The sequence below is a fragment of the Euwallacea fornicatus genome, chromosome 28 (genome assembly GCF_040115645.1).
Source record: "Euwallacea fornicatus isolate EFF26 chromosome 28, ASM4011564v1, whole genome shotgun sequence".
In the NCBI taxonomy this organism is placed as follows: domain Eukaryota; kingdom Metazoa; phylum Arthropoda; class Insecta; order Coleoptera; family Curculionidae; genus Euwallacea; species Euwallacea fornicatus.
Window position 1 is genome coordinate 2,734,490 of NC_089568.1, and position 13,100 is coordinate 2,747,589.

Here is a 13,100-nt window from a genome sequence, read left to right on the forward strand (position 1 = left end):
ATGCGACTTGTCAGCGTCAACTACGGTGTAATCCGTTTATAATAGCCTTGAGGGGACAGAGATTTAGTTCATTATACCCGAGTGTCTATCTTATAAGAATCAAACAAATCACATACAAAATTTTTTTAATGCGTTTTAATGCTTAATTGAAAATTTTAACATTTTTCACTTTCCTCTAATGAGTGATTTTGGGTTCTCGAAGTTGTTCCAGAAGCATTAGCACACATTATGGCTGTGATGCGTTCTTTAGACATTTTTCCTCCGCTACATCTTTCACCTTTTAATTTGTGTATTTTATCTGGCAACATTTTATTAAAAATCCCTGTTTCGTCTGCTTTAAATATGTTTTCTTCTGTATAATCATTATTTATCAGAGGTCAAACACGAATCGGCTCGGCTAGTTAAGTTTGAGGTTCAGCCAAACTATTTTTTAAAAATTTATTTTACAGGAAACAACACAAAATGTAACTAACAATACGGTTACAAAAATTATGATTCCTAAATCTACGTTTTTCCCTATTTATATTAAAATATATGCTGACCATGCATAAGGCTTCCAGAACATTATGAACTTAATATTAAATCGCAATTAGGGGTAATACGTTTTCTAATCGCAAATTCTAGATGGTAGTAAACACTACGCAGTTTCTTATTATTTAATTATTAAGCAAATTGTTGTGATATAACTCCTCCATCCTTAAGAGGCAAACTTAATGGAATGGGTTTGACTGTTAGTGTTTTCTACTTCATTATATGTTTTTTCCAATGTTTTTCTCTTATTACAAAACTTTTTATACCTAACTATAAGAATACTAATTATTATTGAGATTATTATAAATGTCCAAAGAGTTGCACTTGACCACATTGATATCTCATCTAGATGGCTTTCTTCTATGGGTGGTAGATGATCGATAATGTCCTTTATATGGTGGCTTTCTATAAAATCCATTCTTGTGAGGTTGATTACTATTGATGATTGATCATTTGGCACATAATCCATTTGAACTTCTGGTAGAATAAATGCAATTCCTTGACTTATTTGCATTTTGTTAATAAATGTTTTTCCTTCTATAACGAGTTCACAATCAGTTGAAAATTCAACTAGGGTAGGTGCTCCGATTTCCGTATAATGATCCGATGGACACTTTGACAGTACTTGTATCGGCATTGAAGGAATTATTAATAATTTATTGTTTGCAACTTGTTCTATTAATGTTTGTTGCAACGATACATGGGTCTTTTGGCATCCTTTTAAGGGACGGTTTGTCAATAAGTTGACGACACACTCGTCGGCAGAGTTTTCACTTTCCTTGCAGAAAAATATTCTTCCAATGTCTGGGCAGATGTGTTCTTTAAACTGCAGGTTATCATTGCTTTGTGCCACGAAAGGGAATTTTAAGAGAAGCATGGATTTTCTTTGGATAACGGAATATAGGCGATGAAAGTTATAAACTTCTGTTTTCAGGATTGGGATATGTATTGCAAAAATTATTCTTCCTTTGACAAAAGATACTTGCGTTCCCAATAATTGATAATACTCTACTGAGTTATTTAATTTAGGTATTTTATCATCTCCATAAATGTTACTTAATTCTATTAATAGTTCATTAATTTGAGAAATGGATATTACAGTATTATGTATCGAATTGAGTTTTGCAAAAACAACAGCATCTTCTAAATTGTCCAAGAATGAGATTAAACTTTGACAATCTAAATTAATTTGCGTTAAAATATTTTGAATACTAAGGTACTGGTCTTGATTCCTAATTATTCGATCTATAGTACTTTGAACTAATTCTATACCTCTTTTAAGTTTTCCTTGATTATCTGAAATTATTTGCATCGTTTTATTAAGAAAATTTACAATTTTCTGAGATATTGTTATTTGTCCATTTACAGTTTTTTCGAACCTTATTTGATTCGTTTCCAAATTTCTAATCGCCTTATCATATTGTTTTCCATCGTCAGAGTCCAAATTTCCGAATATCCATTTATTAAAGTGACCAATTACGTTTATTAAACCTCGTTTTCTTTGAAGATTTGAATTTGGATAAAGGTTGAATATTTTCTTTTCAATTGTGTTTATAAAAAACTCTGTTCTAGGAAGCAAATTTCCAATCAATCCATGATAAGATATCGGATTCGATATATTATCTTTAGTTATACAGTTCCTAATTGAATCATATGATTTCTTAATATTAATTAATTGCGAAAGTAAGGACTCCATTTCTACATAATACAGAAATGTATGTTTCGTATAGATTATTCTTGCTGATCCTAATTTAATTGGTAACAAAGGATTTGGAACTGAAATAAATTTTGCTTCTTCATTCCTTGCTGGTTGAAGGCTGATTGTCAGTATTATTAGCACAAATTTTGGAGTCGTCCTGAAAAATTTTGACTGTTGTATTTTGAGGTCTTTTAAGTGTATTCTTATGATATTCCGCATTTGCAGTTTTTACTTTAATTTCTGATTGATCTTTTAAATCATAAATTTTAAATTTTGGCAGGGCTTTATTACGATTCTTCGTTTTCACGTATATTGGTTTATCTAAGGGGTAGAGTTCTGGCTCTTCTCGTTTCTCATTTCTTTTTGAAATTGTTTGTTCTTTTATCTTGTGATTCTGCTGGGCGATTTCTCTATATAGTTCTTGACAAATTTTTTTTATGTTCCTGAACGTAATGTGATATAATTACGTGATCATTCATGTCTAATGAATCCGAATTATTTATATGCCCTTTAATTATTTCAAAAGGTGTAAATTTAGTAACACTGTGGATTGAATTGTTATATCCCAATACTGCTCTCTTCATAAGTTGTTCGGGATTCAAATGTTTATTAGTTTCTTTAAGGCAACGATAATGTTCAATTATTGTTGAATGAAACCTTTCGACAGGAGAATTGGAATTACTATTCTTGGACGTGGTAAAATGCAAGTCTATTTTATATAGTTTACAAAAATCTTCTAAGTCAGCATTTTTAAACTCTGATCCTCGATCACAAGTGATTTTTAGGGGAAGTCCATGATGTGTAATAAAGTTGAACAAATTTTCAGAAATAGATATACCCGTTATACTATCTAACAAATAGGCTTGGCCGTATCTGGAAAATGTATCTATGATTGTTAAAAATGATTTATTTTCTATCCTAAATGTGTCTATATGAATATGCTCAAAAGGTTTGGAAGTTGTTGGTGTTAAGTTAAACTTAATGATTGGTGGGTTCCGGTCATATTTATTTCTTTGACATATCTCACAGTTATTAACATATTCTTCAATATCCGAATCCATTTTTGGCCAATAATATTTTTTTGTAACGCAGTTTTCATCTCTGTTATCCCCCTATGACAAGTTTTCGTGTTATGATGCAGATCTAATTTTTGTACTTGATCTTCCTTTGTTAAAACATCCTCGCGCATTTTTGTACATTGGACAAATTTAAATGAAGTGTTTACGAAAATATTTTGCATCGTAACAGTAAAAATTTCTCCCAATTGTGGTTCTCGAAACAAAAATGCATAAGAACGTTTAGGACTGACATATTCTTTCACGAACTGAATAATCCCAGGAACTAAATTATTTCTTGGCAATATGACATTAAACCTTGTATTGTCAAAAATCTGTTCCTTTTGACACCTTACCGCTGGAATATCTCCCATTATTACAAGAATTTGATTTTTATATCCATTAAATACTCTCTCTGTGATTGGTAGATTAAAAATGGGATTCTCTAATGAGGTATGCACTGTTTCTAAATCATCGTCAGTATTCTCATTGGTTTCTTTTGGAATTTCCTTTAATTTCGATATTTCTTTATTTCCGCACTTATTATCGGGTGGTTTGATTTGTATATCAGATATAACATTAATTTTTGGTGGTTCTATATTTTCTAATATTTCTTTAACCGTTTGTTCATCTAATTGTGGGTACCTTTCTATGTTTTTGCAGAATTCTAAAATTTCTTCATCACAATCGCCTGGATTGTTAACTATTGAAGCAGTTTCTAAAGCATTTAAATCTTCTTTTGGATTTCTTGACAGTGCATCCGCTGCTGTATTAGAGTTTCCTTTTTTGTATTTAATTGTATAATCAAATTCTTCCAGTTTGAGTCTCCATCTCACTAAACGGCTATTTGGTTCTTTTAAGGAATAAACCCATTCAAGTGGTTTATGATCTGTAAAGATTGTGAATTTTGTTCCAAATAGGTATGGACGATAATATTTACATCCCCATACAACTGCGAGTAATTCTTTCTCTATTGTGGAATAATTTGTTTCGGCTGGGTTCAATGTTCTAGATGCATAACCGATCGGATGTCCATTTTGAGATAAAATAGCACCTATAGCAAAGTTTGATGCATCTGTATTGAGTTCGAATGGTTTAGAAAAATCCGGATACGCTAATACTGGTTCAGAAGTTAAAATATTTTTACAAGTTTGAAAACTATCAAGAAATTCTTTAGTGTGAACAATTTTTTCGTTTTTCTTTAAACATTTTGTCATTGGTTTGGTTATTTTAGCTAAATCTTTAATAAATTTACGATAATAACCAACTAATCCTAGAAAAGATTTTATTTCTTTAACGGTTGTTGGTAAAGGAAAATTTTGAACTGCTTCAATTTTCTTCGGGTTTGGTTTTATTCCCGATGGTGTTACTACGTGTCCCAGAAATTCTACTTCTTTACGAAGGAATTCACTTTTATCTAATTGTATCTTAAAGCCTGCTTGACGTAATTTGGAAAATACCAGTTTTAAATTTTGAATATGTTCCTGGAGGCCAGTGCTAAATATAATAATATCGTCCATGTAAACCATACATATTTTATTTTGTACATCTTTTAAAACTTCATCCATAACTCTTTGAAACGTGCTAGGGGCATTTTTTAATCCGAAAGGCATTCTGAGATACTCATAGTGACCATTTTCTACTGTAAAGGCTGTTTTTTCAATTGAATTTTGGGCCATTTCTATCTGATGGAACCCACTAGCAAGATCCAGAGTCGAAAAGTATTGTGCACGTCCTAGCTTATCTAATATATCACTAATATTTGGAATGGGCCATCGTGAATCTATAGTTTTCTCATTGATTTTTCGATAATCTACTACGATCCGCCACTTTTGTTTCTTTGTTGCATCTATCTTCTTTGGCACAATCCATATTGGTGAACTCCAAGGACTTGAGGATGGTCGAATGATTTCATTTTCCAGCATTTCTTTAATTTGACGTTGAACCTCCTCCTTATGAATAAATGGGTATCTATATGACCTAGTGTGTACAGGAATTTCATCTATTGTTTTTATCTCATGTTTAGTTTTTGACGTAAATGTTAGTTTATCACCGGGTTTGAGAAATATGTCAGAGTACTGTTTACATAATTTTATAATTTCATTTCTTTCCTCCTTATTCATGTGATCTGTTCTGATTAATTTTTGTATATCATTTATATCTTCACAATTTATATTGTTTAAAAATAACACATTACTTTCCAATTTTCTCAAGTCACATATGTTGTAAGTTTCTTCTTCAAACGGTTTTACTGGAAAGCGTTCTTCCATTGTAACGTCAATGGTTTCCTCCGAATAGTTCTGAATTTCCACGAGGGCGTATCCATTTTTGGAAGTACTTACGCCTTGTGAAATCATCATTCCGTCCAGGTCAACAGGATCTATTAAGATATCGCCCTTGAATATCGTTACCGGAATTCTCTTGACAGTCTTTTCACGTGGTTTTAAAGAAAAATGATAGAATTCATCTAATTGATGCCTAATTTTGAAAGGAATTTTAACTTTGGTATTTACTAGAATTCTATTCACTAAATCTATATTCAAATTTAGATTCAATAAATCTGTCAATCCCAAGATTCCGTCAAAATAATTGTGAAAATCAAATAATATAAATTCGATACCATCATTAATATTGAAGTCTTTTAGAATTGGAATGTTTGCGCAATATTTTGTATTCTGACTACCCAAAGCCGTTTTAACAATATTTTCTGATTCCCAAATGTTGTTCGGAAAATATTCTTTGACAAATGTTGGTTTAATTACTGAGCGACTACTACCCGTATCTATTAAAAGTTTTATTTTAAACGACTTAATTTCTATATAAGGTAGGGCACCTTTCAGTGAAATATTAACTTCTGTCATCGGTGCATTTGCTGTTTGAAAACATTTTGAAAATTTCCTTTCATTTTTTCCTCTACATTATCAATTTCTAGTACAGTATTTTGTGGTTCTACCGTGATTTCAGGGTTGTAATTAGTTTCTTGATTGTAACTATCTAACTGGTTTCCTTGATCTAAATAGTCTTGAGCAAATAATTCCTCACTGATCACATTATTAGCATTATTTCTTTGGAAATAATTAGGATTTCCAAAATTTCCTGAATTATTCCTAAAATTTGAATAATTAGTTCGAATCGTGGGGTTTTTTGATGTAGTTGACATTGGGGTTGGTTTTGGTAACTGGTCTGACCTTATCTGACCAGGTCTAAATACGTTTAAAGGTTTTTGATTTCCAAAAACTTGTCTATTCGTAGGGTATCGTCTTGGTGGTAAATCTGTTCTTGGACGGGGAAACGAATTACTTTGATTTTGATTTTGAAAAAATGGATTTGATCGTTGCGAATTATAATTTCGGGTGGTCATTTCTTGATAAAAATTTTGTCTCGCCGGTCTATCTTCTAAACGACCGTACAATGATTGGAAATTATTGAATTCATTGGCATAAGCCATTGCATCCTCTAAACTATCAGGTCTTTTTAGATGCATATTATTTTTTAAAATTCCTGTACATCCTGCAATAAAAGTATCCAATGCTGTTTTTTCATGATGTCTGATATCCCACTGTTTTTGTGTTATGTTAATGGTATTATCGTTCCCGATACGTTGGATAACATTGCTTAAAATTAATTGTACTCTATTCCCAAAATTTAAAAGATGTTCACCTTTTTCAGGCCTAGTCCTAGTTAATTCTTGCACTAAATTATCTAGGTCTCTTCTATCAGAAAAACACTGAATTAAGCAATTTTTCAATGTTATCCAATCCTTTATTTCCGTACGATTTCCTACTAGCCTTTCAGCTTTCCCTACTAACTTATCCTGGATTGATTCGAATATGTGTGTATTTAATTCATCATCCTTAAACATATGGTAACTGGAAATTATACTCTCACATCTGTCAACAAATCTATTTAATGTATTGCTATCACCATCATAAGGTTTAAGTGAATTTAACCGAGATTGGAACAAATCCCAATTTATTCTTTTTTGTACTATACTAGAAGAACCGTCACTAGAAGTCATTTTTAAATTTTTTCTTGTACTTATATTACCTTTTATTGAGACGTTATTTAACTGAGATGATAATTCATCAATTGATTTATCAGTTTCACTGTTTGACATATATATGTTTGCAATACCTAATTATCCCTATCAAATCCTTATACAGAGGGTTCAATGGACAAAAGGAAAATTTGTGGCACTTACCCACGCCTCATCCTTAGCAGAGGATAGTCGTTGGTCTCAGGCTCGATTTCTTTATCAGATTCTCGTTGCGGGTGCTTTTCGCTGCTTCCTGTTTTGGTTGTAGTGAACTTTTGGTAGTGTTTTCTTAATCGTGCAATTCGATTTTTTTTTTTTTTTTTTTAACACTTTTTCAAAATATCCTACCGACTGCGCCAGTTAAGTTTGAGGTTCAGCCAAACTATTTTTTAAAAATTTATTTTACAGGAAACAACACAAAATGTAACTAACAATACGGTTACAAAAATTATGATTCCTAAATCTACGTTTTTCCCTATTTATATTAAAATATATGCTGACCATGCATAAGGCTTCCAGAACATTATGAACTTAATATTAAATCGCAATTAGGGGTAATACGTTTTCTAATCGCAAATTCTAGATGGTAGTAAACACTACGCAGTTTCTTATTATTTAATTATTAAGCAAATTGTTGTGATATAACTGGCTGTAACATTTTTATCTACCGAGGCTGACTCACAGCATATTTTTTCAAACACAATGTTATGCCTTTTTTTAAAAACAATGAAGTCATCCAAAGTTGCATTCGAAGATCATCGCCGATCACTTTTCCAAATTCCTGTCTTCATTTGCAACATTTGGTCTACTTATTGGGAATTTATTCGTTCTTTTTTGTTGAAACAGCTTAAATAACATCTCGACGACCCGAGAGTGTAAACTCAAACGTATTTTTTTCTTTCGGTTATCAATTTTCCAATCATTTTAAATTTTCCCACGATTCTTACGAATATTTGATACTGTGGACTTTTTTAACCCCAGTTTTGAACACAGAAATGATTGATATAATCCTTGCTTAATACCATTTATTATTCAGTTTTTTGTGTAATGTAAATGCCCGTTATACACTTTCAGCCATTGTTTATTTTATTTTAAAGGCAAATAAGGCGAATCCGACATACACAGACTAACTGTAAAGGGCGAGCTGGAATAAAATGTTGTTTGCACCTCCATTGTAAACAATCGTACCGGGGAATTCCCAAAACAACCTCATTTGTGAAAGCAACAAAAAATTTGGTTCGCTATAAGCGAGACTCTATTATAAACGAGACCATCTTGTCCGAGGATTTTACTTATGATTTCATGTACGATTAATTTGAGACTTGAAAATGAGTTCATTACATGCGAGTTTCCATTCCGTGCGTGTTCATTATAAGTAGATTACACTGTATTAATTTATAAAATAAACACTAGAAAAATAAAATTAAAATCACGAAAAATGTTCGTGGTTGTATGGAACACTGTGAAATCATTAACATACGTATATTGTCACGCTTTTGAGATCGTGCTGGAATTGTGACAAATAACCAACTCAAGACGTACGTTCGTAGCACCATCTTTATTCAACCCGTACACACGTCCGTTATCAGATTTGACCCGTTAGTCTAATCTGCAAAAGACGTGCATATTATATCCCCGTCTTGGCTATTTGAATATTACGTTCCTCACATACCCTAAACACGTACGTGCCAGCTAATTCGATACGCACGCAGAAATCAAAACTACAAACTATACATAATAAGGATAAAAATACAGCTTAGTATAAAACCACAGAAAGTTCGAGAGGATTCCAAGAAATACGTGCGAATACAAAAATTCAAAAAATGTGACGGTGACCATAAAACATGGAAAAAATTTCGAAATTGATTAATACTTTGCACAAATGCAATGCGGTCTCCATGTTTGAGGTAGCGGTTTCCCTCTTGGTTATGTTTTGCTCAAATGAATGCTGAAACAAAAACCATTCATCATAATATATTGTCTCTCCCCGTTTTTACGAGCCACCGTAACTGACCACTAAAGCCGTTTACGGTTGCGGACGTAAAAACGTTATTTTTCCGTCGATGGCACTATTCGTCCGTTTATGTGTCAGTTGTAAAGTCGCGGTTTTACGAGTGAACGCTCGTAAAATTAACGTCCCAAGTGTTGGGCAGATTTTACGACCCTCTAAAACTATAACCAGAGTATGTTTGAATAACCGTCCTAAACGCTACCCTCCATTAAACTCAATAACGTTATTTACAAGTTAACGATTGCGAGGGGAGTTTTCGAATTATTTACCCTTAAAGTGACAGGTCATCTTTAGCTAATGTTATCCCTCGTCTTTATTAGCCAAAAAATAACTAATAATAGAACGGATGATGAACTCCGAAGTGAGTTATTAGGGTGTAAACCCTCTGCTACGAGTCATCGCAGTTTAAACTAACTGAAAGTAGCATTTGCGCTTTACTATAATGCCTCGAGCGAGTATCCTCGTTCATTTTTCGGTGACTGTTCTCGTCTTCAGAAATAAAAAAAAAATTAATAGAAAAACGAAATTTAACAGTTAACTAAAATACATACGCATGTATATGGGGGGGGGGGGTGAATACTTAAATTGTGTGATACACAATTGCTGAAGAGTTATATTTTTTTTATATGAATCGTGTCATCATTCCTGAACGTTGATTTAAGGTAAGTGATGATTGATAAGTGTATATCAATCGTTTTTGACGCGACTTGTGTAAAAAAAACTGTCATTCCTCGGCCGTTGAAAGGGGGAATTTCAGAGTGGTAAGAGGCCTTTTTGCCCGAGCCCTTAGCGAAGACTGGATGACGTGTTTCTCGGTTAGTTTTAACTGAGAATACTGTGCAACTCCAACGACTTGTACGTGCGCCTGAGGCGTCTCAGGCGTTTTCAAATACATCAATCCGCCCCAAACGTGTAGAACGTATGTACGTACAGTGGCGGAAAAAAGTCTGTGCACAAGCAACAAAAATCGCTTCAACTCTCACAGGCTGTGGCAATACGAGATAACAAGTAAAATTGAACTTACCCATATGTTACCTTCGATAGTTCGACTAGTTACAATAATATCGAGTAATGTAAGCGAACAGGTATCAAGTTTATTAACAGAATTTAAACGAAAGCGAATTTAGCAACCAAAAGTAAATTGCGTACGTCAACAATTTCAGGAACAGGTTGGATCTTCGTTTAATTTGATCACTTCCTTTAACCTATTTGCTATTAAGCGGACTAATTTCATTGTTTCCCCCCGAAAAACTTTTGACCATTTTTTTGAATTTTTCTTTAAGCCCAACCTTTGAAGTTACTTGATATTTTCGAATCTTCCGGTCCAATAACTCTCGCAAATGCTCGATGGGATTAAGGTCCGGCAGGATGAGGTGGGGTATGCAATTGCTTGGGAGCGTTATACAGCAGCGATTCTTTAACGATACTCGCGGTACGTTCGGGATCATTATTTTGTTGATAACTGCAGTGACCCCCTAAGTTCGACTTTTCGGCCGTAGGTTCTCATTTGCTTTTTTTAAATGTCTAAAAACACGAAACCGTTCATCTTGGAGTCAACATCTTCGTCTCATTCATTTTGGTAACTGACGGCTTCCTTCAAGCAACGTACCTTCTATATCTATTGTTTATTTAACAAATTCAGAACAGTTTTAGAACAAAACGTTTTTGTGAAATTGTTCAATTATTGCAACCAGCTGAGAAGCACTAACTTTAGGGTCTTCTTTAACGATCCTTAACGCACACCGCTTTTCTCTCTGATATAACAATTTGGGACGGCCAGATCTTGCATTTACTGATAGACTTTCTCTTTAGTTGTAATTTCGAATTACCCTTTGTACCGACGAATGTCCTTTACCAACAATTTTACCCGCTTGCCTTAGTGTTTTCCTTTTTACCATGGCTTTATCATAACTTCTCAATTCACTTGCAATTTGCTAATTCTTAGGACTCGTGGTGGAAACTTGCTAGACCTAAACAACAAGTACCGAACGCAATCAACTTGTTTCAACTTGCCTCTGCGGCTTACTTCATCGAAAATAATGTAATTATTTTTATGTGCGCACATCTTTTGCACACTTTTTTCCTCTTGTTAACGATGCATTATCAATTTTATATAAATAAATTTCTGTTATATTTAACATGTGTAGTAAATTCTATTCAGTTACAATAGTCAATTTGTTTCAATATTTTCATATGTTGGCAAATATTCTCGTAAAACTTTAGATTTGAAACGAACTTTGCTGCTTGTACGCGGACTTTTTTTCGCCATTGTGTTTCGCATGTAAATTTTTGATTAGCATTGCCGTTAATTAATTTCTACTTTTTTCCCATTACTCTTGGCTGCCGATGAATTCCATAACAAAGTAGCAAAAGATGGGCATCGTGTGGCATATCGTTAAGGTCCAATATTGTAGCAACAAGGATGACTTGTTCTGATGCACAAAGCGAAAGACTGGGGAGAGGGGTTGTTGCCGAAACAAAGGAACTTGAATATCCGATAAACCCCCGGATCCAATTTTGGTGGTCGGGAAGAGGCGGCAGTTTGTTTGCACCAACGGGCAAAAACCACCAGGCATATTTCTCGTTCGAACGCCGTTCAAAATTTTCAATGATTCTTCAAATCTCTCAAGAACGAAGATATAGTAAAAAATTTGATATTCACGTCAAGCTCCCACATCGTTCCAAGATGGACGCAGACAAGCTACGTCTTCCCCAAACACAAACATCTCTTCCCTCTTTCTTTTTTCCTCGCAAATCGTGACCATATTTCCTGAGTACAATGGGATCGGTTTATTTAGTGCTTTGCGCTCGTGTTCCCGACGAATATACGGCACTATCCATTTTGTCGATATATAAATTCTCATGAATAAAAGAGCAGACGTGTGTATAAAATCGCCTATCTTTGTCCTCCTCGTTTCTTCACTTCGCTCTTTATTGCCAGAAGTGACGTAACTCAAGACGATTTGTGTGTTTTGTGCCTTTCAGTCCGCCGCTTGTCAATTCGCTTCTCTTTTACATTTGAAGATGATTATCGATGTCTGCGGCGCGGGGGAGAGTTGCACCCCCTTTTGCGCAAATCTTCTTGCAAATTGTACAATGCAGTATACGGCTAATAACGAAAATGTTGGGACCGAAGCTAAACACTTAAAAAAATTAGGTATTTCTCAGTTAAAAGTTGTTAAGCAAACACACACATACACACACACACACACACACAAATATATATATATTTAAATAAAGTCTTACAGTTAAAGTTATCAAATATTCAAAAATTTGCGATCAGCACTATCAAAACGTAGTCGGGCATAATCAAAACGGTAACCTTTCAACGATGCAGAAACATTGGGACGGTCCCGTTACATACCCTTAAAATGACTCATAACGCTCTTAATATCAACAATCTAATTTTAATAAATAAAAAACTTGTTTCACCTTGTCCGTGCTATGCTGAGTAGTGCTATTTAGTTTGCAACTTAATTACAATATTCGGCATGGTAAGAATACAAATTTCAATATAAGACGGTTAGTGGTGTATCGTTGTGAAAAGGGCTGTTCTTATAGTGAAATTGCTTCCACATTAAATCTTAGTAAAAGTGCTGCGGGAAATATTATTTTACGATATAATAACGAAGACTGGCTGGACTTTATTCCACAAACTGACCATTCAAAACTTTCGAGTCAAAGGGGCCAACGTCTTATTGTGCGAAAGGTTAGAGGAGACCCAAATGTGGGCGCGACTAAAATTGATCTCTAGATTTCAAAAAAGTA

The 13,100-nt window shown here is 33.8% G+C and overlaps 1 protein-coding gene and 1 long non-coding RNA gene across 9 annotated transcripts in view; one reads left to right on the forward strand and one right to left on the reverse strand.

The window, feature by feature from the left end:
* Positions 1-13,100, forward strand: part of LOC136347449 (autism susceptibility gene 2 protein homolog) — a 101,450-nt gene that overhangs the window by 63,390 nt on the left and 24,960 nt on the right. The gene's annotated exons all lie outside the window — the stretch shown is intronic.
* Positions 425-7,961, reverse strand: LOC136347350 (uncharacterized). Its single transcript, XR_010733483.1, has 2 exons — positions 7,487-7,961; positions 425-2,387 (listed from the first exon to the last, which is right to left on the reverse strand). It is a non-coding gene; the product is annotated as an uncharacterized lncRNA (long non-coding RNA).